General features: G+C 36.6%; 1 protein-coding gene across 5 annotated transcripts in view; it reads left to right on the forward strand.

Annotated features, from left to right (window-relative positions):
* GREB1L (GREB1 like retinoic acid receptor coactivator) overlaps nt 1-25,927 on the forward strand; it is a 343,344-nt gene that overhangs the window by 120,325 nt on the left and 197,092 nt on the right. For all 5 annotated transcript variants that reach the window (XM_045296084.1, XM_045296083.1, XM_045296086.1 and 2 more), the window contains exon 3: nt 23,358-23,466. The gene's annotated coding sequence lies outside the window, so the exon portion shown is untranslated. The remainder of the gene's footprint in view (nt 1-23,357; nt 23,467-25,927) is intronic.

Genomic DNA, 25,927 nt, shown 5'->3' on the forward strand with positions numbered 1-25,927 from the left:
GGGGAGGGAGGGGGAAAATGAGCAACTGATATTAGGGGCTAGAGTGGGAGGCAAATGTTTTGAGAATGATGAGGGCAACAAATGTGCATATGTGCTTAACAATGGATGGATGTATGGATTGTGATGAGAATTGTACAAGCTCCCAATAAAATACTTTAAAAAAAAAAAAGATTTTTTTAAAGGAACTGTTGGTAGCACTCTTCTTTGACACATCTGTTTGTTTTTTAAGGGGGGGATGGTAGCACATGCAATTGTGTGTGTGTGTGTGTGTGTGTATTTGTCTCTTTTCTTTTTCCAGATGGCCACTATATAGGTAGGAAGTATTGAGTGACTGAAAGGATTGAAAGGAAACCATAATACTATACAAATGTCAGACAATTTCCCCCCAAATATCATATACTATATTGCATGTGTATCTACATGCAATATAGTATATGATATTTTCCAATATATACATACCTTCCCATAGCTTAGAATTCTTAGAATTTTCTTTAAGACATCAGGCTTAATTTATCAGCAACATTCTTATCTGGTTTCAAAATCAGTTCCTTGTCATTAGCAAACCCCACTTACTAGTTTTAGTCAAGTTTGAGCTGCACAATGGTTGAATTGGTGACTATTATATTTGTTTAACTGCTGTAAAGTAAGTTTGCAACAATAGATGCTTGCACTTAAATAGCCCTTCAGAGCACTGGGGGACTATCAATCATGCAGAGATTTCCCTCCTGCTGTCTCTTCTGATGGACAATTCTGCTGATGTGGATATTCAAAAAGAAGGGATCAGGAAGAACAGATGATGGATAAAGACAATCTTCTGTCTTGAGAGGAAATCAGAGAAATCCTTTTAAGGAATGTTTTTGTCCTGGTGTCAGAAGATTAATTATGCTCGTGTGAGAACAACTTTCTCATTGGGTGAAAAGAGACATTAGCCTTCTGACTTGTGACAGAAGATTTCCAAAGAAAGAGAGTTAAAGATTCCAGCTACTCTGAAATCTTCTTAGTCTGTTGTCTTCGAAGCATCCTCCAAGACCCCTGGATTACATCCATGACATTGTGGTCAACAAGTAATTAATGAATTGGGAATTTTTGCTTCAAGCAATGCCTGTCCCTCTCTCATGCAGATCTCTTCATACTTAACGAAGAGGCCTTAGTACTTGAGTTTGTAGGTAGAATTTAAAGATAACAATGTTATTATGAGTCAGGAGCAGCATCTTGTTACAGTTATATGGTAGAACAGATAGCTCAGTACAACTAAAATCTTGTACAAACAGAGCAGTCAAGACAAGTTTTAAAACTATCCTGAAATCCACATATAACCTCCTCCCTGGGGGAGGGACAACAGAAAAGTGGGTGAAGGGAGACGTCGGACAGGGTAAGATATGACAAAATAATAATTCATAAATTATCAAGGGATCATGAAGGAGAGGGGAGCGGGGAGGGAGGGGAAAAAATGAGGACCTGATGCCAGGGGCTTAAGTGGAGAGCAAATGTTTTGAGAATGATGAGGGAATGAATGTACAAATGTGCTTTACACAATTGATATATATATGGATTGTGATAAGAGTTGTATGAGCCCCGAGTAAAAGTATTTTTAAAAATCCAATGCTTACCTAACAATGCCACTAAAAAAAAAATCAAGGAAATAAAAGAAATAAAAATCACTGTGAACCACCCCCCCAAAAAAAACTATCCTGAAAAAAGGTTTTCCATTTCTAAGGGTATGATTATATCTAGTTTCAAACAGTAATAATATTTAATATATGGATACTCTCCAAACCAGTATTTATAACGACCTTTGAAAGTTAGGGACAGAAAACATTGTATAAAATAACTTCATTTTTCAGTTTACTGAAGCCTCAGAACTTAAAAAATATACACGCATATATTTTTAAGTGAAAATCTATATAAATGCATCACTTAATACGCTGCCTTTTAAATAATGCACATTAACTGACTCAGGGCTATAATTCCAAAGATCCATTGTTGTGCTTCCCAGATATACAATGGCCTCCTCAGGGACTGCTGAAGTATTTAGGGTAGGGTTATTCGCCTCTAAGCTAAATGGCCTGCACAGCCATCTTTTGACTTTTACTCTCTGCTTTTTGAAACGAGTGCGGCCCTTCCCTTTAGGTGCGCTATCATGTCTCCCTGGAATCAGTATGTCATGTTGCTAGTGAACCACTTGCTGTTTCGCTTTATAGCTTGAGAAGGGACTTACACCGCCAATACATAGCCAATGCATTTCTCCCATTACTGTGGAAATTCATTTTTTTACTCTAACTTTTTAGTACTTCAGTTGTTGCAGACTAGGTAGTGAGGTTTTCCAGAAGTTTGATATCTGAAACAAGGGGACATTACACGTGCGCATGCACACACACAAATGTGTTTATTAATTATATTAAATATTAATGCTCTGTATAATGTATTGTTTCAGTCACTATGACTATGGCTTGATTGCTAACCACAAGGTTGGCAGTTTAAACCCACCAGCTGATCCTCAGGAGCAAGATGAAGCTGCCTTTACGTGCGACAGCTCACAGTCTCAGAAGCCCTGCGTAGGATCGGGGCTGTTAGCTGGAATTGACCTGATGGCAGTGGGTTGGGTGACTATGTACCACCAATAGTACATTTTTTAAACTGAGCCTTAAGATTAAATTTGGGCTAGGTTTCCCCCTCCTTACATATTTTCCCTTTCTTTCCTGGGCCTTACCCAGTGGCTTTAAATTTTAAAAAAATTAACAGATTCCATAAATCAATAAAATGAAGCATTAAAGATAAGCTGATGTTAATAATTGTAAGCTACTCCGTTACCATAGTAATGGTAGGGTCAGATTCACATCTTTTTGAGGATTCATTGCCAAGGCGAAGTGAGTCTTATTTTAATTTATGCCTCAAAGTGAAATTCAGACCAATAGATTTAACTTCAAATTTTAAGAGTCTTGAGTTTTGAGCAAGATCCAAATTCTGATATATTACAAACTCTAATTCCAATTTGAGGGGTTTTTTTAAAGATAAACTTAAGTTGATGAGCTTCATAGAACACAGAGTGTTTAACGATAAAGAATTGTGGAAAAAGAAAAGTTCAGGAGGTAAGTGCAGTCCCCTTCCTCCTTTCTTTTAAAAGAGGGAATTGATGGCTCTATTGCAGTTTGCCCTGCTGGAAGAAAAAGGCATCCCGGGCTGCTTGTTTCACTCTCTTTTAGCTGGATGCATTAACCTTTGAGAAGGCTTCAATTAAAACTAGAGGTAATTCATCCTGATGACATTGAACATTTAAGGAAAAAACATTTACTAATTAATAAAAAAATAGCCAGTTATAGAAAATGTTTCTCTTTGTCTTTCTGACCCTGCCATTAAAGGAGTCCAATCAATTTATCACCCACCAGCTGCTTGAATTCAATGGACAAGAGCTTCAGGTTTTCTTCTTCCTAAGCCCTTGCTGAGTTGTCCTGGCAGTACGTGAAAGTGGGTCATTTGTACCTAAAATACTTTACTGGTGCTCCATTAATCTTAGTGATGGTGTTCTCTCTCCCTGCAAAAAGCAATGCATAGATGTTGATGGGGAAACAAGAGGAGGTAAGCACTTTATAAATGGGCATACAGATGTGTAATAGGTCATTAACTATTTTGGCCTTTTTATAATGACCACATCTTTCAAATATCAACAGTTGTTTTGTGTTATATATTATATTATTGACAGTGTGTCTTTATTTTGATGAGGAGCAGTTTAAGATCTTTTGAAAAAGACATAGTGTGTGTCTTTGGGCATAGGAGTACAATAGGAAGGTCTCCAGTTTAGAAACAAATGGTTTGCCAGACCAAAATAATTTGGAAAGATAGATTAATCAAGGACAAAAGATGTTTGTCGGTGGTTATTTTGTTTTAAATGCAAAAGCTCTATTACTCTGGTGCTCATACACACTGATTAAAAAAAGAAAATATACCCAAGACTTGAGAGATTTTTTGGCTTGAGACACTAAGTGAATTTTATGATGACTTTCATTGTAGTCTCCTTAATTTGTTTTACATAATTTATTTTTCCTTAATAAATCCCCTTCTATTTAAACAGTAAGAGAAAAGTAGATGGGCATGGCTTTGCTGACCTTCCCTCATGGTCTTCTTTGTTGACTGGCAGGTTTCAAAGATTAAATTGACTAGAGATGAAATGTAATCTCTAGTGCTTTGGTTTCTTTCCATATTCCTCTGGAAATGGAAATGGCCAACTTTGTCCATTTTTAAGAATGAAAGAAAAGTCCTTCTCTGAGCAGTGTGGAATGGGAAGCAGCCACAGTCTCCTTCTGTCTTAGTTAAATAAACAAAGCAAATGGAAAAATAAACTTTACTTCTTCACATCTGGTACAAGGCTTCCTCTTTTGCTGAAAGTTCACATGCTCTCTTTGCTGTGCCTCTTCATGTGAATCAGGTGTTTTCCTTCCTTCGGTAAAATGGCGTGTGCAGTTAAAAGGAAAGACCCCCAACTGCTTTAATAGTCCAATGATGTCATTATGTAGAAAAACAAAAACAAAATAAAGCCCTCCACATTCCAGATGACATCCAAGTCAGCCCCCTATGTATCCATTAGCAGTAACGCAGTAGGGCCTTTTGAAAAGGATAAAGCAGTGAATTTCTGAATAAGCAGATTTCCATATGTTGAGTCACCTTGTATTTACTCCTTCTCATGAATTCTACTAAAATATGACTAGTTTTTTTAAACTAGTTGTTATTGTTAGGTGCCCTTGAGTCTAATGTGACTCATATCAAACCTATATATGCAGAAGAAAACATTGCCCTGTCCTGCACCATCCTCACAATCATTGCTGTGTTTTAGCCCATGATTGCAATCACTGTGTCAATCCATCTGGTTGTGATTTGCCCTCTTTTTCACTAATCTTCAAGTTTGGTGTATATATTTGAATAATAATTGTATCAACTAGTCTTCTTTTTAGGTATATGAGTATTAGCATATCACTGCCAGTGTTGTACATCAAGATAGGTCTTTAAATATTCTTTTTGTTAATGGATGTGATGCCATTCCTTTTCAATTTGTCCTTCTGGCATAGTAGAGCCCTATTAGGGCATTTTCTGAGAGGAGAAGGTGAAGGTCAAATGTGACAGGCACCCAAGAAGGGTGGAAGGTCCTATCCTGGAACTTCCTTGGGTGAGTCTAATGGCAAGCGGTACTTGAACTAGACTTAGAGAACTACTGATTTAAATGTTCTGAAATTAGAGGGTGCCTCATGGCCAGATGGGTTTCATCAGGAGAAATTCCAACCAGATGTTCTCTTTTGTCATATCCAGATTATGTATAGTCCATCTTACAGCAATTGCTGAAACAAACCCGGACATCCATGTTATTCTTCCTGTGCATGGCTCTTGATTTATTATTCAGCACTTTCTACTACTACCACCATCTCCATCACACCAATAGAATAGTCCATAGTGTTTTCTTGAGTGTAATCTTTACAGAGGCAGATTTCCAGGACATATTTGTACTATGCCACTGGCAAAGTCCAAGCTGCCCACCTTTAAGTTAGTACAAGAGTGCAAACCCTCCTCTGGGTGAAGTGATTATTTTACTCAAACAAAACTTGGGTGGTGTGAGAAATTAGCATTATGAGAGTAAAAATTACACGGAAAGATTCTCATTATTAGACCTCAATTTGGGGTTTTGGTTTTGAGGACTATTTAAATTGCTGCTGATAAGGGATCTCTAAATACATTTGTGGAGTGCCTGAGTGGTACAGATGGTTAACTCAGCTGCTAACTCATTAACTCAGCTGCTAACCAGAAGGTTGGAGGGTCACGTCTACTCAGAGCTCCTTAGAAGAAGGGCCTGGTGATCTCCTTCCGAAAAGTCAGTCATCGAAAACCCTGGGGAGCAAAGTTCTACTGTGACCCACCTGGAGCCACCATTAATTGGAATTGATTCAAGGACAACTGTTTCTGAAGTATGTTTGAAAAAGCCCAAGCTGATTCAAAGGTCTGTATACCTGAAAATACCCACCATGTGGCTATTATTACACATCTTCTCAGTGAGTCAGACTGTAGAGACCATGTCTTCTCACAACACTTTCAGCACTTTTATTTCACTTCAGCACTGTTAGGTTTAGACATATTGAACATCTTAGTGATTAAAATAACAAACAAAGTTGGACGTTGCTAAATTTATTTAACATAATTCACTAGCCTCCTTCAGGTAAAGTAAAACAGACAGAACAACAACAAATCCGAGTCTTCATCTCCACATGGAAGTAAAGATGATTTTCCTCCTGCGTGTTCAAATTCAAGCATATGCATGATATTTGAATTGAAAATTTGCAAATTTCAACATTTATAATGTTTTTGTTTTGTTTTTCGAGGAAAATATACTATGGCCTTACAGTTCACTTCTTTTCCCTTTGGCAATTCAGACCCAGAAATGCCAACTGAGATGATACAGCAGTGTGAAAAGACAATCACTTTGAAGTTGGGAGTTTTCTGATTTTGTATTAAAAATAACTCTCTACATAGACTGATAAAATTGAGGTGTAACATTTCAAAGTCATTACAGGCCTTTACCAATGTCAGGAAGACTAAAAGAGAAAAGGCCTCGTGTGTCTGGCTCATGAATGTCCGGGACATGTTATATTCAAGAGCTTTCTCTAGGACCCCTGTTCTTCTAGACCCCATTGCCTCAAATCCCACTGAGGTGTTTTTTAAAATAAATAATTGCAGTTAAACACCTGATGATCTAATGAAGACAATTCTTGATGTGTTAAAATGAGGTCTTTGTATTTTATTTGAATCTTTTTTGGCTTGAAGCTAATCTGCTTTAGAGTTCTCAAATCCAGGCAGTTTACAACGCAGGCTATAGCAATGGCATTCATTTGGAATGTTGCCTTTGTTTACTGGCTTCGCCAGACCCTCACTGCTTCCTTTGGTCATCTGGTGTCCTCACTAATGTGATTTGTGCTGGTAAGCTAGCTCTGCAGGTAGCCAAGAGCCTTTATAAGTGGGTTTACAATGGGACTCACCACCCTGGCTAGCTGCTAATGAAGGGAGCTTCAGGCATTTGGGACTTGGGGGTTTAGTTTGTTTTATTTATTTATTTGTTTGCATCCATTTCCAAGAAGACTGGAGGAAAATTGTGTTGTGGGTTCGCTAATTCTCCCTGTGTTCTGTGACACGTTAAGTTTTGCAGTTGATTGATTACGTGCCATGCAAAAATACAAATATTTTTATTTAGGAGTTGCAATGTTTCATCTGCCAGCCCTCCATGCTAATCACTAGAATTGTTTATTATTGAACCTGGGAAGAACAAAGAAGTGATGTCTCTGTTTAAACTCAACCAATTGGCATTTCACCTTCATCTGCTTTTGCGTTTCATGAGATTTTTGACCAGTTTGATAGCTAAAAAAGAAAGTGCCTGCCTGGGATCCTTGGTTTATAGTCCCAGCATCTCTTTAGTACTTCTGTCATCTTGAGTAACTCACTTGCATTCTTGATTTCTCATTTAAAAGACAACGGTGCGTGTCGCCAAGGTATATACACAAGGTCCAAGATGATGTTTCATACTGTTTGTCTAGCTAAATTTTCTTTTTACTACCAACGAGAACTAACCTGCTTAACACTTTGACATCAAGTTGATTCAGATTCATGGATCCTATAATTGAATTTGTGGGTAAACCTATGGTTGAAAAACACATTTACAACTGATAAAATGTTTTAACCAGCCATTACAACAATATGTAATTTTGAATATCTGTGCCTTCATTTACTTTTGGAGATTATAACCCAGTTATATAGAGAAAGGGATTTGTCATTTCCCAGTAGTGAAATCTGGAAACTGAGGCCATGTTGCATGTGTGCTCCATAAGGCAGTGGTTCTCAGGTATAGTTTAAAAGCTCTCAGCGTTGCGGTGAGCCAGTCCACACACAACAGCAACTAACAACAAGGGTCATCGCATCTTTGGATTTTAGAACCAAAAGCGAAATCAGCATCTCTGCTCCAAATCCCTTAAGTTTTACTAGTGAGGATTCAGGAGGCCCAGAAATGCTTATAGTACCTTATCTATAGTAACAAGGTGGTTGCGCTAAAAATCCAAGGACCAAATGGGTACATACCAGGGTGCGGGTATCCTAACAACATTTAAATGAAAATCAGTGAATAAAAGGGTGAGAGGTAGCACTGTATATCCCAAGCTTTTAAAAATCACTTAAAAAAAATAGCGTTAGACAGGTTCTTCATGGAAGCTGCCATAATAAAATCAATTGCACAAATGTTTAATGTTGACCTACTATGTGTGCAGCGGTGTACTTGGGCGATACTCCTGCAAAGAGTATTAAGTTATGGTCCATGCCTTCAGGGAATTTATATTCAAACCTAACCTATACCCTGGAGATAACACATGTTTACAGATTGTACCAAAGAGGTTGCTGGGTATAAAAATGATAACAGACAATCTTTGACTCTGAGGGTTTGATTGCTGGCACCACTACTGAATTAGCTTAGGTGGGGGATTTTGAGCAAATCATTAAACTTCCCAAACCTGGGTTACCTCATCTGAAAAACAGAAACAATAACAGTGTTTACCCCATAGGGTTTTCTGAGGATTAAATGAGATCTGAAATATATAGAAGAACTTAAATAGAGTCCCCCAGGCCAAGTGGTTAATAGCAAGGCAAAAGTAAATGCAGTCTGCCATATAAACTATCACAGATAAGAACTTGTATCAGTCTAGAACAGCAGTTTTCAACCCCCTTTGGGAGTCGAATGACCCTTTCACAGGGGTTGCTTGATTCATAACAGTAGCAAAATTACAGTTTATGAAGTAGCAATGAAAATAATTTTATGGCTGGGGGGTCACCTCAACATGGTCACAGCATTCGGAAGGTTGAGAACCACTGGTCTAGAAGAAAAGAAAGGAATTCATAACCTGGTAGTATTTTAGCAAGGTTTTCTATTCTTGAGTTAGTGGTTGCTACTGGAAAAAATTCTCCAACCTTGAAGATTGTTATCACTATAAATTCCTTGCACCAAACCTTTGTTGCTAGGGGTCACTGAGTCATTCCTGATCAACAGCAGCCCTGTGTACTGCAGAGTGAGACACTGCCCAGCCCTGCACCATCCTCACAATTGTTGCTGTATTTAAGCCCAGTGTTGCAGCCACTGTGTCAGTCCATCGCTTTGAGGGTCTTCCTCTTTTTAGCAGACCCGCTACTTCATCAAGCCTGATGTCCTTCTCCAGAGAGTGGTCCCTACGGATAACATTTCTAAAGTGCATAAGGCAAAGTCTCACCATCCTCTCTCTTATAAGGAGTCTTTGACTGCTTTCTAAATACTGAATTATATCTTTGCTACCTCTGACTGACGGTTCTTTTCCTGTTTCTCTAATCAATTGCTCCAGATCTACTCCCCCCTCTTTAAGTCCATGCCCAACTCACCCTTTTCAGCAGGCTGCCCTCTCACTTCTAGTGTTACCAAAACCAAATTGGTTGTAGTCGTTTCCAACTCATAGTGACCTTATCTGTTACAGATAGAAATGTTCCAGAGGGATCTCATGGCTATCATTTTGCAGATTGCCAGGCCTTTCTTCCTCATTGTTGCTGAGCCAGTTTAAAACACCAGCTATTAGGTTAATTGTCAAGTGCCAATGGTTTGCGCTGCCTAATCACCTAGGCCCCTAAAGAGTCCCGATCATTCCTTGACCTTAACCATTTCTACCCGCTAACCTTGGCTTCTCCTTGAACTTCAAATTCATTTATCTGATTACTGCTGCATTTCTCCATTTGGAAGTTTCACAGCCATCCCAAAGCCCCAAAACCAAACTCACTGCCATCAAATAAATTCCAACTCAGAGTGACCGTATTGGACAGAGTAGAACTGTCCCTGTGGGTTTTGAGAGTGTAACTCTTTACAGGAGTAAAAAAGCCTCGTCTTTCTCCCGTGGCTGAGCTGGTGGTTTCTAACTGCTGATCTTGTGGTGTGCACTCCAACACAGAACCACCAGGGCTCAAAGTCAGGATGTCTAAAAAAATGACAACACAGTCTATCCCAGACCCCATCTTCTTCCTAAGGATACTCATAATTATCTACTAATTTTCATTTTAGAGAGAAAAGCTACTCTGGAAAAGGTCAAATGTGGAAAGTATGAAATGAGATACTGAGTATAGGGAATTCAACATTGTATCCTCAATTAGAATGTAAAATCTATGATAGCAGAGATCATTCTACCTTACTCACTATTCCAGCTATAGGATCTGACACACATTAAACCAAAACAAACCCACTGCCATTGAGTTGATTTCAACTCATAGCATTTCTGAGGCTGTCAATCTTTTAGGGAGCAAAACAGCCTCATCTTTCTCCCATGAAGCAGCTGGTGTGTTTGAACTTCTGAACTTATGGTTGGCAGTCCAATGTGTAATCCAGTATGCCACCAGGGCTCCTTGACACGCATCAGGCACCCAGTAAATATTTATGAGAAGAGTAAATGTGGATGGCATGCGTGAATTTAAGTACTGATAGTGGGGTGGAGATCAAGTCTCCATCTTGAATCACCAACATCTACTGAATTAATCCCTAAGCATTCCATAGGTCTGTAGTACCATCCTCTTTATCCCTAGTATAACTGAACACAAACATAATATTGTGAGCTTATGCTACGTCTGTAGTAGAAGTTTCTAAACACTCTTGCTGAATCTTGTTATATTTCCAGATGGTCACTCCTGGGAACAGAAACATGCCTTTCCTTCTCTGAACACCCTGTAGTGGCTCATTTTATCTGTAGAGTCTAGTGTGCACGTCTCAGATCTTGGTCTACATCTTCATCTTCCTTTCCTACCATTCCCTCCTTGCACTTGGTAGTCCAGTTGGGCTTGTGCCTGGAAATACTGTGCTATTTCATGTCTTCATGCTTTGGAAAATCTCTTGATGATTCTTATTCTTTCAGTACCCTTTCCTCCTGCACCAATTAGGATTACATTTGTCTACACATGGTAGGAAACACCGAACAGGAAATTAGAAGGTTTTGTTTTTCCCCTATATGAACAAAGTTTAGAGGGGATACTCCAAGGCTAGTGTCACATCTCTGCCAGCATCTGGGACCCAGGCCCCCGCTTTGTTTGCCATTCCCGTTAGGAATTTATTCCCTTCGTCATCTTTTCTCTTCTGTATCATTACCTCGCCTTTTTACATGACAGGAAATATCCCTCCTCCTAGATATTTCTTCCTGCCTTTTACCTTTCCAGCAGCTGCCAACTTATGTGCATACTGGTTTGCCACACTTAATCTTGGAAGAGCAGTCCCCACATACCATAGCATGCTTTCATTTCTGGCCCTGTATGACCTCACTTATCTGCTGCAAGGATCCCTGGTGATTCAGTTCAATAATTGAAGAAGTCCTTGGCTGTGAACCCAAAAGGTTGGCAGTTCAAACACTGGGCTGTTCCGCAGGAGAGAGGACAGTCTCCTTCTAGAATTCCATAATTCCATCGGGCAGCTCAACTGTTCCCCACAGGGTCTCTGTGGATCAGGACGGATTTAATGACAGCAGTTTTTGTTGTTCTTAACTTTTTATTATGGTTTGGATAAAAGGTTACAGAGCACACATTAGTTTTCCACTGAACAATTTATACTTTTTGTTCCATGACGTTGCTTGCAATCCCTACAGTGCCACAGCAATCTTACTTTCTCCCTGGGTTCCCCATATCCATTTGGCCTTTTTTTACTGCTTCTTCCTGCCTTCTGAGCTTTGTGTTTGGGCAAATGCTGTCCTTTTGGTCTTGTGGTTTGATTGTTCTAAGGAGTTCGTTCCTCCCTGGTATTAGTGTTCACTTTATTAGGCCTATTATTTAGATGAAAGTTGAACTGTGTGGGGGAGTTCAGGTCCAGGCTTAAAAGGTGCCTAAGGTTCATAGTGTCAGGGCTTTTCTAACAGACCAGTACGTCTAGTCTTTTTAGGATTTGGGGTTTTGCTCCACCTTTTCCTCCCCCTCTCTCCAGCACCTTCTGTTGTTATCCCAGTCAGCAAGGTTGGTGGTGATAGAGCACACCATCTATTTCTCCTGGTCTCAGGGTCAAGGAGGCTGAAGTGGTGTTTTAGGCCCTTGGACCGTTTTCCTGTGTGTCTTTGTTTTGCTCCACTCATCTTTACTCTGGGTGGGAGAAGACCAATAGTTGCATCGTTGGTGGCTGCTCTCAACCTTTTAAGATCCCAAGTGCCAGCAGAGTTTTCTTGGCACCTGCTGAAACTCAAACACCCTCCACGTTTCCAAATTCTCTTGTTCCTTGAGGCTCACAGTGCCATTTGCTCTTAGCTTTCTTTCTGCTTCCCTTATGCTCCTCTATCTGCTGGGTTTTCTTCTTTCTTTCCTTGACTTTTAAATAAGTTTTCTTCCCTGGTCCTTTCTTACGCTACATACTTTCCTTACCTACAAAATCCTAGGTAATCACACCAGCTGTCTGTGTGGCAGCTGCCTGTCTCCAGGGTCTGTTTGTTCAGTTCCACCTGCTAAGCTTTAAACCTACCCAGCAAAAGCGTTCTACTTCTCGGTTCCCTCCACCATTGATTGTGTACAATCCCCACCAACTCTTCATAAACCCTTCAGAAACTTCCTATCTTGTCTCTCATCCAACGTTCACACTACTATTTATTATCTACTTTTGTAGGCTTACTTTTCTATTTTGACATAGAGGTTGTTGCTTAACCTCTGTTTCACTCCTTTGCTTTCTTAGTGTCTCTGGGAACTATAACATTGTCTTAATGGATTAATTATACAGGTGAAAGTTATTTCTGTATATTCCTCTATTCCTTACTTAATATGAGTGAGTTCATTAGCTTTTATTTCAGTTTTCCTATGAACTTTTTAAAGCTCTCTTGTCTTTTAAAAACTAATCAATTCAATTACATGAAAATTAAAACAATCTTAATGGAAAATAACAATAGACATCAAAGCAAAAGGCAAGATGACAAACCAGGGGGAAGTGTTACAACTTAAATTGTACACGTGAGGGAAGAGCTCCTACAAATGAACAATAAAGCCAACAAATAGACAAATGAACAAAGACCGAATATTTCAGAAAAGAAAATTCAGTGACTTTTGAATGTTAAAAAATATTGTCTCATTCGTACTAAGAGAAATGCAGATTAAACTACATTGAGATATAAGTTTTCATCAGTCTGGCAAACATACAAAGGTAGATAATAAATATTCTATGCCAATGAAGATTTGGGGTTATATAATCCTATCAATTGCTAATAAGTAAAAAATTTATTTAACTCATGAAAGGCAATAAAAAATGAAGATTACACACACCCTTTAACCCAATGATTTCATATCTAGGGATGTATCCAACAGGAACTAAATTGCATGTATTGATGTAGGGTTGATTATTGGATGATTATAATATCAAGAAGAATAACAAAGATTAGATACTAAGGGCATTGGTGTTTTAAATTAGAGTATGTGCATAGTAGGGCATTCCCTGAAGCCACAAGCCAGAAGAAGATGACATGTGGGCTTATATGTAAAAAGCTCCAAAATATATTTATTTAAAATCAAGGTGCAAAAGTATGTATTCATTTTCTTTTTTCTTTTACATGCCTTTTTAAAATTTAAGTATGTCTTTTAAAACTAAAAGTATTCTCCTGTGATGGGAGACTTTGGAACAAGGACCAAAAGGATACTTTTTACTACATCTTCTTTTCTACATTTGGGCTTTCAAGCAGATAAATAGATCATTTAAAAATTACTAATTTTAGAAATAAATGTATCTTATTTTAAACATCTTAAACATATTTGGTGCCATTCTGATTCTATGTGGTAGGTTACCTCAAAACATTTTAGTGATATCTTTGTGTCTTAAGTACTAGCAGCATGCCCCAAATAATATTAGAGGTGATGTAGAACTTAGAAAGTTAGAGATTTATGTGAGTAATATAAGAAAATAATTTAAATTGGCTGAAAAGTTAGAGGTGGGATGTACAACTTGAACAAGATACAGAGATGGGAGGTGCACATGTTATTTATAAGGGACAGTAATAAAAGAAAATTGCTAAGATATTTCATATTTGGATGTGGATAATAAGATTTAAAAGGCACACAAAGATAATTAATAGAAATTTCCAAACATGAGGTTGTGAATTAGTTTTGCTTGTGAAATTCACACAGGAAAAACCCCGTGTTAACAGTTTCTAGCTGTTTCTTATATCATGATAGAACAGTTTTTTGCCAGGTTCCACAGAAGCAAACTATTATAAATAAATTTAACATATTCAATGGCTTATGGTAGAAAATTATGTTAAAAAGTATTAAAGACAACGTGTGGTATTTACATATAGTCCTGCTTTATATTCATAAACTGTTTTAGTTACTGTAGAGTAAACCTGATGCGAGAGGTGGTATTACAAAGCAAATGAGAAAGTCAGTATTTCACAATTATCAAACATTCAACATCAATAAAAACAGTAATAATGAAAATGCCTAAGACTTAAGTTTGCTCTCTGCAAGCCACTTCAGTATTGTAGAACAAAGTAACTTCACCGTTGGAAATTAGAAAATAAACATAAAGATGAAGAAAAAATTACATCCTACGTGTATGATCATATCACCAACTCGGATCTGTACCATCTCTTTCTTTTGCATATTATTAATGTGTTTTTCCTTGTATAAATAGATCATGGGTTTATTATACATTTTCCTTTTAACATACTGTAATTGCATCTCTGTGCCCAAGCTTTGTAGTATTCCATTTACAGGCAGATTGTGAAGAGTAAATGAGGCAATATAGACAATATATGCCAGGTACATGGTAGGTACTTAGTTGATAATTAAGAAATTAAAATTCACTGCTGTCGAGTCAATGCTAACATATAGCAACCCTATGAATTGCCATGGAATTGGTTATTATTAATATTGCAGTGTGCTTAGCCATTTATCTGTTGATGGGACATTAAGTTGCTTAGAGATTAGGGCTATAATATACACGGCTGTGAATTTATGCACATATGGCTCTCTCTAGACTTAATTATTTACTCAAGATAGAGTCGCAGAAATAGAATTACTAGCTAGAGTTTTTGGTTATTGTTAGGCTTTGACACATACTGCCAAAGAAATTTTCACTAATTCATGGTGTTCCTGGCAGCTTAAAAAAACACCAGATTTATCATTAGAGGACTTAAAATTTTTTGCATGTTTGTTTTGCTAACCTATTATATAAAAATATACTTCATTTTCATTATATATATTATAATTTTTGTTATTGGAAAATGATGATCATTTTTCTTAATTTCCTTTTCTCTGAACTCTTTCTGTTCTTGTTCTTTGCTCCTTCGCTTACTGAGATTAAAGGTATAAATATCTTCCTTTATTGTACACATAATAGATATAAACTATTAACTGGAACTTTTTTTTAGCTAATTGGCTTATCTTCTTTATTCAGTATATAGAAGTTTCATATATTTACTTGTCCAATTTGTCAGTCTTTTCCTTTGTGTTTTCTAGGTTTAGAAAGTTATTTTCACTATATTTATAATATATGCAACAAATAGAACTACCCAAAACAAACAACCTGTCCACGTTGAGTAGACCCTTCCTCATAATGACCCTACATAGGGTTTCTGAGCCTGTGACACTTCACAGTAGCAGACACCCTCATCTTTTGCCCTTGGACTGACTAGTGGGTTGAATTGCTAGCACAGTGTTTAGCAGCCCACAGAAATGTTACATTTAATTTTATATTCTCTCTGGAATTTATTTGTATTTTTAATATAACTTGTTTTTAACTGTTACATTCTAAATTATGAGTCATTATTTTAGTATCATTAAATAAATAATTCATCTTTCTGGTTGTTTTAAAATGCCTCAGTTATTATCTGTTAAAGTCTACAGGTATTACTTCTTGTGCGCTGTCACCAAAGAGCTTTTCATTCCTTAGCCGTCCTAATTTTAAATTATTAGATTATTCCAAAGAATATTTGCTCTATGGGGAGGAGTCTGTGGATGACACAATATTTAGATGTTCAACTACTAAAGAGGTTCAAACCCACTCTTAGGAACCCCAGATCACAGGCTCCGATATGCTCCCAACCTTGAAAGCCCTCTGGAGAAAAGTTCTGCATGCACACATGGGGTCATCTGAAGCTGTCAGCTTGATGGCAGCTGTCTAGGGTGACAGAGTTGGGAACTATAGATCTTGAACACGCAAGTTTTATAGTGCTACATTAATAGGACATCAGATTGAATACCCAAGTTAGTCATCCATAAGTATCACTTTCTTTGGTATAAGATTTCAAAATAGTTTTTTACAAGAGGGATTAAAACAAATCTATGGGAAAATTGTATTACCTTTCATTTCCCTTTTTCCCGTGAACTTTTTGAAGACGTTTGTGTAGCACATCTCTAGCTTTTAGCATTGTCATTTTGAAATATAGTGCCATGACATCAGGAACCACCTCTCATCTCTCCAATCCTCCCAAGACATGATTCCTATAGACAGGAACTATTTCTTCCCAGAGGTCTAAATAGCTTCTAGCAACCTATTGCACTGAATAAATATTTAATGGAGATTGAATATTTCCTCTGTGGTAGATCAATTACTCTTGTGAATTCTCTGAGGAAAGCCTTTTTTTTTTTTTTTTTGGAACATCACATAAAAGGTTAAAGCATTGGCTGCTACCTAAAAGGTTCAAATCTACCAGGTACTTTGCAAGAGAAAAATTTAGCAGTTATTTCTGTAAGGATTTATAGCCTTGGAAACTCTATGGGACAGTCCTACCCTGTCCAATAGGGGCACCGTGAATTGGGATCATCTTAATGGCAATAGGTTTGGTTTGATTTTGAAGTAGATTAAGTAAATCACTTTCTTCATTTTTTAAATTAATGCCAAAGTGTGTTTCAGTAATATAAAAATCCATTTCCCATACTTCTCAGGTACCTGTTTTGGTTTATGAATCCACTTAGAATTTTGATGCTATCCCAAATAGAAGTCTGAGATGTGTTGATCAATTCACTGTAGCTGTTTGCTGGGACATTGGTTCTAGTATTTATGGTATTTGAGTCTTTGAAAATAAAAAATTACTAACGAGCTTTAAAGAAGTTGTACATTTTTGATGAAATAAATTATTTTTAATATTATTTTATATCTATTCTTTGATTATCTACATAGTTAGCTTCCAAAGATGACTCATTATGTGAAAACTAGCATTAAGAAAAATTAAAGGATGACCACATAGGTCACAAAATGGAGGATGGATGATCACATTATTCGATACCTGCCAAATTACATTATGATCTACCTGCCTAACCACAGATAATTAAGGGCCTGCCAAGTTAACATTTAACCTTCATCATAATAGCTAGTGCTACACTCACCTCAGCATTTGTAACTGACAGATGGACATTGTTAATGTGAAAAACAGTAAGCTAGTAGAGTTTTAAAATCATTTTTGTAAATGTGAAATGTCAGATAACATGATAGTTGATAAGTGAGAAGTAGGTGTATTGGTAAACATCTCTAAAAACAAAAAAATAACACCTCCTTTTAGTTGACAAAATTTATATTTCTTGTATTTTAAAATATCTGTCTATTTATTTTTCTTATTTTTATGTCTTCATTAAACTTAGATTTAAATGAAAGACATTTATACTTGCCAGTGGAATAGTGGGATCTCTTGGTGCAAATTGTTAGTGTGGCATTCAGATTGAATTAATCAGAATCATTTAGAAAAACAAACCTCTCGTAAATGAAAATAAAACTATTTACATGGGAAAGGGTAGATATACTTTTCATTCCCTTTCTGCTGTAGGAAGCATCTGAACACAACTTTAAAATAGATTTATGCCTGTTTATTAATGCCTTTGAATGTTATGCCTAATGACCAAATAGCCTAGCCTCCAATTTAAAGGAATAATTTCACTGTTTCACATTTGATGACATGTAGAATCTGTATTTTTATTTAAATAAAAGTAAGTGTGTGAGACAGAGAGAAAGAGACAGCCAACCAGAGCCAGTTAGAGCACACATTTGATAACAAGGGTAGAATGAATGAAACTGTTGTGTCACAGTGGTCTGTTATGTATTTTTAAGGTCTTTTTGACCCAGGAGTCTGTGATCTATGAAATCTTCACTTTTTTATTTGTTAAGCTATTTTTCAATGTAGGGAATTACATTTATAATATTGCTGGGTTGGTTGTAAGGCCCCAAACCTAAGAGATACGAAGGTGTGTGTGTGTGTGTGTGTGTGTGTGTGTGTGTGTGTGTGTGTGTGTATATACATATATATGTATATATATAAAGTTATAAACAATTCCAGTAACAATTTAACATGTGAGAAGAGAGAGAAGGGTTAAGGAAGCTTCTTTTCCTCCCAGTTCATAACAAAGAGAACCTGAGATTTAGCTTGGTATTTTCAATGCTCTGATTATTCGGTAGCATTCCATTTTGTGAAATCATTGCCAAGAAAATGTACGCAAATCTGGAGTTACAAATTGTTCTGGCATCTGATTGGAAGGGGCATGTGAGTTGTTTATAAGGCATTGCAGATCCAAGGCTGCACAAATGAAGGTTGAGACTTGGGGGAGGATTCAAATCAGAGAAGGGAAGCTTGGTAGACATTACAGCTCCATCCAGGGGCCAAATGGGAGATAAATCACTGTGGGTCACCTCTCTTATTATTGAAATAGTTCAGCCCTGGGGTTTAACTGAAGGACTTACAGGGTTTTGAAGTGCAAATAGAATGGTGAAGAGTAAACCCTTTTAGAGTTTCATTTTGATGGATTTTTTCCCCTGTGTGGATTTCTGGCACTGACTGTGATCTGGAAGGGGTCCTTTAAAAAAAAAAGTGGTGTGGGTTTTTTTTGTTTTTGATCAATCAGGCAGTGAGGACTTTCCACAAGGGTGTCCTTTTCCTTGCTTGCATATCGATCCCATTGTGTTTAAAAGTAGGTCATTTAATTGGATCTTTTTCTGAGCTTCTGCAATGGAACTGGCATTTCAAGGTCACGTCTTTCGATGGGTATATTAGAGAATTCGGGAGTTTTCAACAATGTACTTCTGGGTAAAATTTTGGGGGGGTGGTGTTGCTTAGGGTCAGTGTGTGACAGTTTTCTAGTTAAAGATCAATTCCATGGTAGAACAAGTTCTTGCTATATTGATAAGCATTCTAAAATTATATATATTTTCAATTTAATGAATTACATGTAATTGTAAATCTTCATTTACTTTTTTGCATGCATTCTATTTTGTCAGTCTTAAACAGAAGAGTCCAGGATTGTGTAATATTTGTACTACATTATTTGTAATGTGCTTGAAGAAATTAAGGCTACATTGAGATGTTTAGGATTGACTAAGTTGAAAATTTTTGTTTTATCCAACAAATCATTCAAACACAGGAACTAAAATATCTCTTAGAATTTATATTTTTTTAATTAATATGAGAGGTGTCCAACTAAAAGTAGTAACTTAACATGAAGGTTATTTTATGCAAAAAACATTTTTAATGAAAATATTTTTATTTTTCAAGAAATATCTTTGATGGAAATTCTCTTCAGTTCAAGCATACCACTGAGATACTGTGTGTTCGGTTCTAGATCACTGCAATAAAACAAATAACACAATAAATTGAGTCACAAAAATTTTTGACTTCCCAGTGCATATAAAAGTTGCATTTATATCATATTGTAATCTAATCAATGTGCTTAATAGCATTATGGAGAAGTTTAGAATACTGTGAGATATTCTTTTTTTTTTTTTTTTTTGAGATATTCTAATAAGTGACACAGAGAGAGTGAACACAGACCGTTGGGAAAATGGTGCCAGTAGATTTGCTGGATACAAAAGCCTTCAACTTGTAAAACTTGTAAAAACCAGTTATCTGCAAAACACAATGAGCTAAAAGCAATTAAACCAGGTATGCCTGTACATGGCTTTTTACATAAGTAGTTGTGCCAGTGACCCTATTTGAAAATGATAGTGTATGTAGCTACCACAGAGATCTTTCTCTGATGTTTGATGTCTACTATTAAAATGGGTTGCTCATCTCCATAATTGGCATTGATTACACATGGTCTTAATTGATCTGGTTGTTTTTTGTTTTGATATTCTTCAGTATTTAGCCATCACTATTATATACCTAAATTTCCAAGTCCAACTTACTTCCCATTGCTGTATGAAGACTTTAAGTTAGATGCTTTACAAAAACAAAAGTCCTAAATGGCATCAGGTAGAGTGAGAGGCATCTCCAGCTTCCCTGTCATTAGTTTGTTGCTGAGAGATGTTAATATGGCCTTTTCTTTGTTAGAGGAGATCTGCAGCCCTTCCCAGAACCCTCTTGTTAACTGTCTCTAACCCAAGTTGGAAGTTGTCTGATGAAAGAATGGTGAATAATTTTATGAGCTATATAGTTGGTGTTGAGTCACATGGTGCTTTTAAATTTCCAGCTTTTTTTTTCATTTGAAAAGCATTTTCAGCACAATTCAATCAGCATTTCTGACGGAATCGAAATATTGCTTTATGCAAATAAGAAAGGCCAGGCTTAGGAATGTTGTATCATAGCCTTAGATTTACTGAAACACACATGGGAGTGACGTTCACTTTGAATATTGCTGAATAAAGAATACTTGAGTTAGGGTTTGGAGGGTTTTTTGCCCCCCAAGAGCTCCTCTTGCTTCTTGTCAAGTGAATTGCCCCAATATAAAAGCATTGGGGGAGGGGGGAAAGTGAGCTACAGAGTGAAAAGGCAATCCACAAATAATCACTCTTTTCTGCCTTTGATTGTGTCAGATTTTTTTGTGTGTGGGGCAATTGTTTTCGTTTTCGCTTAGAAGAGGTTTATGGTCCCATGTCTGTCAAGTTAGCCCCTGTCTTAAGGTTGCAGTTGTATTTCTCTCTTGAGTTCCTTGAGGTGATGTTATCTTTTGTTCACTCAGCAGTATGGTTGTTCCTGAGAGCATCTGTCACTTTAGGCATTGCAAGATGGATGGGTCTCCAGTGAACTGCTGGTTGAAGCAAATGGTGAAAATAAGAAAAGACAAGGGGCTCCGGGGTCTGCAGAGGGGACAGACAACAAGAAAACGCTGTTAGAAATCAAGAGTAAGCTGAGGAAGAGAGAGCAAAGATGGAGTGTATGTCATTTTATAAACATCTTGGATCTCAAAATCTTTTGGTGGCTTCTGTGAACTGAGGGAGACATCTGCATCATGGTAAACAATCTCTGTACTTTGGGTTTTTTAAATATGACCGGGTAAATAAAAAGCAAGAAGGCTGGAGAAAGTGTTGGGACATCATCGAACTGTATACAGCCTGTTTCATATGAGGCTGTTGCTATTTGCAGAAGTAGTGGTCTTAAAATGTTTTAAAAGATTCAAATTTTTTCAACCTAATCTTTTTAAAGGTTTCTGTGTTTTCTTTCTTTCTGTAGCAAGTGTCTAAATGTGTGAAAAGTTTTGGCCATTTAACCAACATCCTTACTGTTTATTGAGAGCCTTACGGTACTTTTGCAGGGGATGCTGGAAAGCCTGTGCTCCTGTCCTAGGTTGATTAGGGGTAGATTTTAAGTTATTTTAAGTAACTTCCAATTTCTATTTAATAGGCTCTTTGATGAACGAAATATAATTGCTATTGATCTGTCAGGACAATCTGGATGTTTTGTCCTGGTTTTAGAAATTCATTTTGTTGGTGAAGGTCAAAATTTGTAAAACCCAGCTGATATATAAAGCTCTACTTTATGTAAAGCAAGAAACAGGAAGCAGGTTAGCCAGAGAGTAAGAAAAAATACAAAGGGTTGATGCCATTGTGGGAAAAAATGATTTTGTCAAACTTTTTGGCATTTGCCTACAGCAAAGACCATAGGTTGAAAGGCAGAGAAATAAAGATGATTAGAAGCTTTAAGCTATACAAATGGTAGAGTATCTTCCCTCTCTATGGTGTAAATAATAGATGAAAGAGTAAGAGTGACAACAAAGGATCAGGTCGTTTAAGAGAATGTGTGCAGCCTGAATAGGGGTCTGTGCCCAGGGCCAAAGGTCTCAGCTTTGAGTGTAATTAGAAGAAAATACAAAAATGTCATTACTAGCAGGTGAAGTGTGCAGCACGTGGCCAAAAATTAGCAATTTTAGACTCTGAAGCTATTGGAATTGGATTACTGACTTTTTTTTTTTTTTTAATCATTAGGGTCCTTGTGGAGCCATGTAGTTTCATTGGCTATACTGCAGTTTGACCTTGTTGACCATATGGGGTAATCTTGGTGCTGTAGGTAGCAAGTTCCTGACTTAGAAAAGGGTGTGTGTGTGTGTGTGTGTGTGTGTGTGTGTGTGTGTGTGATGAATTTGAAAATCTGGGTTTTGTAAGTTTGCCTAAACACATTCTTCTGACAATAAAAGAGGTAAGGATCAATATTTTTATTTCAAAATCTAAAACTTTCATCTTTTTTCTTTCTCTCTTACCTCATTTGCAAACTGGCACAAAAGAAGAGTAAAGTAAAAACCCTTAAAATTTTATTGTGATGAATTGTATGAGCCCCAATAAATTGATTTAAAAAAAAAATTTTTTTTAAAACCATCTTTGAAAAACAAAACAAAACCATGTTTGTATTATTTCACATTTTAACATTGTAAGTATTCATTTTGAAATTAGTACATTCTTAGGAATAACCTTTCACTTCTTTGTTTTAGACATAATAGCAAAGGGAAATACATCTAACAGTATAAAAATCAATAACAATATTTAAAATTTTATACTTCTATATTTCTATGCAATAGTTTGTATTGACCATGACTTAGAGAAGATAATAATATAAATTCTGTAATTTTCATCCAATTCTACATAACTATGTAATTACTTAGTTTATTCTAGAAATATAATGCTTTTGGAACAATTCTTTTTCTTCTCGGAAAATTTTAAAGCATCAATTTCAAAACATATAAAATAATTTCATTCAATATTTGATATATTTAAAAATTTTTATATTGCTTTGAGAAGATAAATTTTGATATGCTATTCAGGATTATAAAATTCTAAGATTTTTACAATAAGGAAATTACACTAATTTAATTCTTAAAGATTAAAAAAAGATAAACTATATAATAACATCTGCAGACTTAATAGACTTACTCAACATCTATTTAGTGGGTAGACTCTTCCAAACAACAGAAATTATATATAGATATATTTAATTAGTAATTCTTTTGGGGTATTAAGAAAGTAGGAATATCATTGTTTGCCCCTTTTGATGTATGATTTGAACAGTTTGTTTTTTTGAACAATTCATTTTTAACTATAAATGTTATAGAATTATAAATATGTATATTATTGTAAAATAGAATGCTTTTGAAATTAACCCATGTGTTTAAATATTGTTTATTTCTTTGTGTTTTTGCAGGTGCAAAAAAGATTTCAACAAGTTAAAATCCAGGCAACAGGTTCCCTGAAGTGTTGACTACCCAACTTAATCATGAATGTGATTAAAAAATGTTAATAAGTAAGCCAAGGTATTGTACAATTACAATATGTCTCCCTCCCAACTTTTTCCTTGATCAAGTTTGTTTTAGGAAGTTTCATTTAGGTTTCAAATAAAGCTAGTATATTTGACCCTTAAGCAGTATCTTTCATGAATTCATTCCCTTCCCTGTCCTTCACTTCCCTATATTCTTCTCTCCCCCATCCTATCATCACACGTGAGTGTGCACTCACTCTCCTTGTCTCTCTCACTGACACATAAAACCTGTATCTGGCAATTACCTTTCTTATTCTTAAAACCGTCTCTGAAGAATTCAGATTTTGATTCCTTTGTTGCTTGTGGTTTTATCTTTCGAATTGCCTAACTGGAGTCTTCTAGATTATTGACATCAGCATAAAAAACAAAGCCTATCTAGTGACAGGATAGATGCTAAATTGTTATCACATAACACTACCCTGAGATGTGTGCTATAACATTCTTTTACAGAATTTGTTTTGTGGTGCTGATTTTTTTCCTTTCTATTTTTCATATGACTTATAATGTAGAGAAAGAAAAAGTAGTTCTCTCAATCTCTTCTGTCAAAGAAAACCAAGTACTTGCTTAGAATTGAGAATTTAGGATTCCTGTTTTAAGTGACTCATTTATCAGAAGGAGCATAACTCAAGAGGTTCCCTCTCCTTTTGGAAGTTACAACGTGCTTAAATGGCCTGGCCTTTCTGAGGGAGGCCAAAGATCTTTTCCTCTTTTATGACCTGTCGTATCCTTTTGAGGCCAAAAAGAACAAGAGGGTCATTGCCACTTCAGCATGGTCCCTGTTTGTTCCTCTTAGTGACCACGTAGATACTGAAACCCAGTATTGGCTTATCATTTGAGTCTGGAACATCTGGAAAGTAGTCAGGAGTGGAGGAGACAGAAGAGAGAATGGTTTCATTTTGTTTCACCAGGTGCTAGGAGGAAGCAACATTAGCCTTTTTGATATGGGAGGCAAATTCTGAGGGCCCTGGAGTTAGGCTTCAACAATTGAAGAGGTCAAAGGACAGCTGAGTGGGGTCAGTGAGACACCATGGGGTGTATTTTGTTACTTAGTAAAAGGAGCAGCCTCCTAAAACCTTAAAGGATTCTCTTGAAAATCTGTGTTGTGAAAAGGTTTTATGAGTCTCATGGCAAAAACTCCTGATTAATCTAAGGAATGCTTGTCTTTGTCTAAGGGAATGATAATCCTTACCAAATGTTGGCAACTACTATAAATGTCAATATAGGTTGATAGAACAGAGTTTGAAATGTACTTTGCTTTCCAAAATGCTGGTCATTTTAATACTTCTCTCTCAGTAAAAATTCTGCCCTGTTGAAACATCACGGTGCCTTCCCTTCAGGGCAGAAAGTATGGCAGGGATTACATCAATTTTAAAATTATTTTACAAGCCCAACCCCAAACAGAATATTACTGCCAAAGGTTCCCCATCCCACCAAACACCACAATTTGTTCACCCTGAGACCTCTGAAATTTTTTTAAAAATGTATATAGGAAATAAATGGCTCATAAGTGACATGTTTCTAGAGCGCAGAAGTTTGTTTTCGTTTTGTTTTAATTTACTTGTGTTTAATAGAAGGAGATATCAGTTGATGAATTGTGATAAAATCTCCTGTCTCTCCCTAAATGTGTTTGATGTATGTTTTGTGCAGTAGAAAATCACACAGAGTCGAGAACTGAATATAAGAATAGCAATATAATGAATTTTCCCTTTGAAGGGAAATGGGAAAGGGAAAAACAATCTGGTAAAGGTCTCTGCTACACAGTTCACCACCCCAATGTCATTTCTATGATTATAGATGCCTATGAAAGGTGTTGGCCACCTGGTTGATAGGTAGTGAGAGAGGATTGTTAGAAGACTTTGGCAGTATTTTAATACTCTTGACTTATTAAACATTCATATATAGAGAAAGCATGCATATATAGAGCATGCACTATAACAGCTATATATAGGGGGAAAAGAAAACATTATGAGTGTACCATAGGCTTTATTAAGCACTTTTTAATGATTTATATATTTGAAATCTTTATAACTTGCTTCTGTGTGTCATTTTTAAGACCCTTTCTCCTAATGACTAATTTTAAAGGACCATGTACATGCCGTGATCACTTTTCTATTTTCTCAAGGTTAAAGTATCTGTCAACAACTAATTTAGAGCCCTAAGTGTAGTAACTGATAATTACCTAGAGAAAATCCACAGCTGTTTAAGTAGCATTGAAATTTTGGCAAAACTGACCGATACAATTAGCAATGTTGGTAAGATAAGAAGGTGGTAAGACAGGGGTAGATGACAGAGTGGAAGGAAGAAGACATCAGGGGTGACCCATCCATAGGAGAGACGACATTGCTTTGAATATCCCCAAACCTTGTTCCTTGAAGCTATGCCTTCCTCATTTATTCCCCTCCAAATTGCCTGTAGAATGTATGTTCCTCAAACGACATACTTCAGACACGTTTGTT

This window comes from Echinops telfairi, unplaced genomic scaffold (assembly GCF_000313985.2).
Source record: "Echinops telfairi isolate 266 unplaced genomic scaffold, ASM31398v2 ScPeMD7_7400;HRSCAF=8409, whole genome shotgun sequence".
NCBI lineage: Eukaryota > Metazoa > Chordata > Mammalia > Afrosoricida > Tenrecidae > Echinops > Echinops telfairi.